The 3031-nt window shown below is 30.4% G+C and overlaps 1 protein-coding gene across 1 annotated transcript in view; it reads right to left on the reverse strand.

Annotated features, from left to right (window-relative positions):
• LOC106872991 (galaxin) overlaps window positions 1–3031 on the reverse strand; it is a 91985-nt gene that overhangs the window by 56416 nt on the left and 32538 nt on the right. The gene's annotated exons all lie outside the window — the stretch shown is intronic.

A 3031-nucleotide genomic window follows, 5' to 3' on the forward strand; every position in this document is an offset into this window, starting at 1 on the left:
AAATCATATTCAACACCGTATTTATATGAATTTGTTTATCTCACCACGATATATGGCATCTTTTATAAACTTTTTCTATTACTCAAACGAAAAATAATTTTTTTTAACTTTTCAAAAAATAGCACATCTTTCAGCCATCAGATACCTTCTTTCTTTGTTTAATATTTTTCTCCTCATAAACACATTTGATGTTTAACAAAAAAAAAAAAATCATGTATTTATATAATGTTAAGAAAGTCATTTTTTTTCTTCTTTAACGAAAGGTTTCTCCCATCGTTTTTAGTGTGTAGCGCCCACCAAATCGGTTCAAAGGAGGTGGGAATCTTCGTGCGTAGTGTTCACAGAATCGGAGGGGATGGGTTAGGTGGTAAAACATCCTTTTTCGCAATTATTTTTTTTATAAAAAAGATACTCTGGGGCATTCCCAAAGGTACCGTAAAAAAAAATCTCCGTCAAAACGGAGAAATTCCAACTTGTTGATGCTTCCTAACTCCAACGTCTGCTTATATGTATGCATGTATGTAGATGATACATGCATACATACATATATACATACATATATATACATACATACATATATATACATACATACATATATATATATATATATATATGCACACACACACACACGCACAAATATAAATATATATATATGATTATAAAAAATATTATTATAATTAAGGGCACTGGAATGCTAGCGCCTATACGCTAGAAATAGATGTCAAATACCTACAACCCACTCTAAATTTGATCTCTATTCATAACCCAAGGCCGAATGCAAGGAAATGAGCAAGAAGATTTACATGCAATTTGTAAATCTCCTTGCTCATTTCCTCACATTCAGTCTCAGCTTATGAATAGAGAACAAATTTAGAGTGGATTGTAGTTATTTGACATCTACCTCTAGCATATAGGCGCTGGCATTCCATTGCCCTTAATTATAATTATATCTTTATAATTATGTACTTAAAAATTAATTTTACTGATATGGTCGTTTTTATTGGCTAGCCATTTATGTAATTATGTTAATGATTATTTCCTGAATTTATAAATACATATATATATATATATATATATATATATACTAGCAGTAATTACTTTTACTCTTTTTTGGGAGCTACATTCAAAGTGTTATTTATATATAGATTTACTCCTCCTGTATGTGTGTATTTCATAAAAAAAAAAGTAATAACTGAAGTAGAAAAAAAGATCAATTTCATATGAACTTCTGTTTCTTTATTATATGACAATAATAAGTGAGTTGTATGTGTTATTTTATATATCAATACAGTAATAGCAATTATATAATACACAAGACTTTGGTTGGCACAGAACCCAAGGTGACAAGGTTGAAAAGCAAGCTATAAAGGAGAGATACATTTTGGATAATATACTCTTTAATACAATACGCTTAACAAAAGGATGGGATGTTTACAGCAAGAAGACCTTTGATTTTAATATTTACTCGAGCAACACAACAACTAACAGTGCTACACCATACAGGGTGTTCCAGAATTAACTATCTATTTCAATGAAATTGAGCAAATTTTAAAAAAGCTTACAGAAGTTTATGTTTATTACCAAAACAAATAGATTTATAAATCTTACATCAAACTTTTATTGAAAATTTTCAACATGTCTGTATTCCTGCATACTTCAATTCTCTCCTTAGCATTGTGAAATACATTTTGAAGCATTTCAGGCATTAGCTCCTGCACTGCTAACTGAATGTGTTCGTTAGGCTCAAGTAAACGATTACTCCCTCTTGGGGATAAAGGTAAAGAAAATAATTGCTGCCAAATTGAAAAAAAGCTATCATGGACAAATAAGAGGGGTCCCTCAGGAATAAAAATAAAATTATAAAGAAAGTTCAAAATTTATACACTTTTAACACATATTAAACATGATAAACATAAATAAAAAATAGTTTAAAAAAAAAATGCATTCAATTTCACTCAAATTATCATTAATTCTGGAACACCCTGTATCTACTCGTCCGACTAAACAGGGGAGAGAACACAGGGGGGGACTAATTGCAGGTGGCAAGCATAGCTTCTGGAAGTTGGTCATGCAGTCAAACTCAAATGGCTGTGAGTCACAACAGCAGTTTGTTTTTTTGTTTGAACATTTTGCATTATATAGTTCAAACATCGATGACATAGAAAACAGACATGCTGTTGGGCCATGCTGTGTTGTGCAGGATTGGAAACGTGAAACCTCAACAGGGTACTTCTGGAGAATGGATGAAAGGGTTTGTTATGCCTTTACCCAGCCGCACACACACACACACATTTGATGATATTCATTTCTTGTCAATCACTACTAACACTAATGAGCTTTGAACATTCAAACAGATTGATGTACAGTTTTAATATTATTGACTGTTATGAACATTTAAACTTGTCAACATCGAAATTTCTGAACATGTTTTCATAATTCTAAATTTGTCTGTTATGAACATTTTAATTTGTCAACATTGAAACTTTTAAAGCTGTTTTTCTAATTCATAATTTAAAATTTTTACCATTGATAAACAAAAGATATTGTTGAAACTAGTTTGGTATATATGTAAATAAATTTATTTCAAACAATTACAAGTTTTTCAAATTTAGGTGCATTTTCAACAACAAATTTGATAATAAGAGTGAAAAAACTACAGAAGGCTTGTGTTACATGGTTAAAGTATATATTTAAATTATGTCAGAAAAATGTTAGAAAATCTTTTTGGTATATAAACATTGTATTTTGAGAAATAACCGGTTTCATGTTGTCTTTTCAAATTTCTCTACTTCATTGTAACGTGTTCGCTCCAGTCTGAAAAAGAAGAGTTCTAGATAGGGGGAGGTAATTAGGGATTTCTTCCGGTATAGGGGAGATAATCGAAATCTAGGAGGTGGTAGAATTTGATTAATTTACCATGGTTTTGTTCTATATTTTTTTCCCTTTTTTCTCAGTGGGGTGTTGAATTTCCTTATTTAAATGTGTTAGCAATGGTTAAGTTTGGGTTTGTATTTTTGAATGAAAAAGGTTT

The sequence above is a fragment of the Octopus bimaculoides genome, chromosome 11 (genome assembly GCF_001194135.2).
Source record: "Octopus bimaculoides isolate UCB-OBI-ISO-001 chromosome 11, ASM119413v2, whole genome shotgun sequence".
In the NCBI taxonomy this organism is placed as follows: Eukaryota; Metazoa; Mollusca; class Cephalopoda; order Octopoda; family Octopodidae; genus Octopus; species Octopus bimaculoides.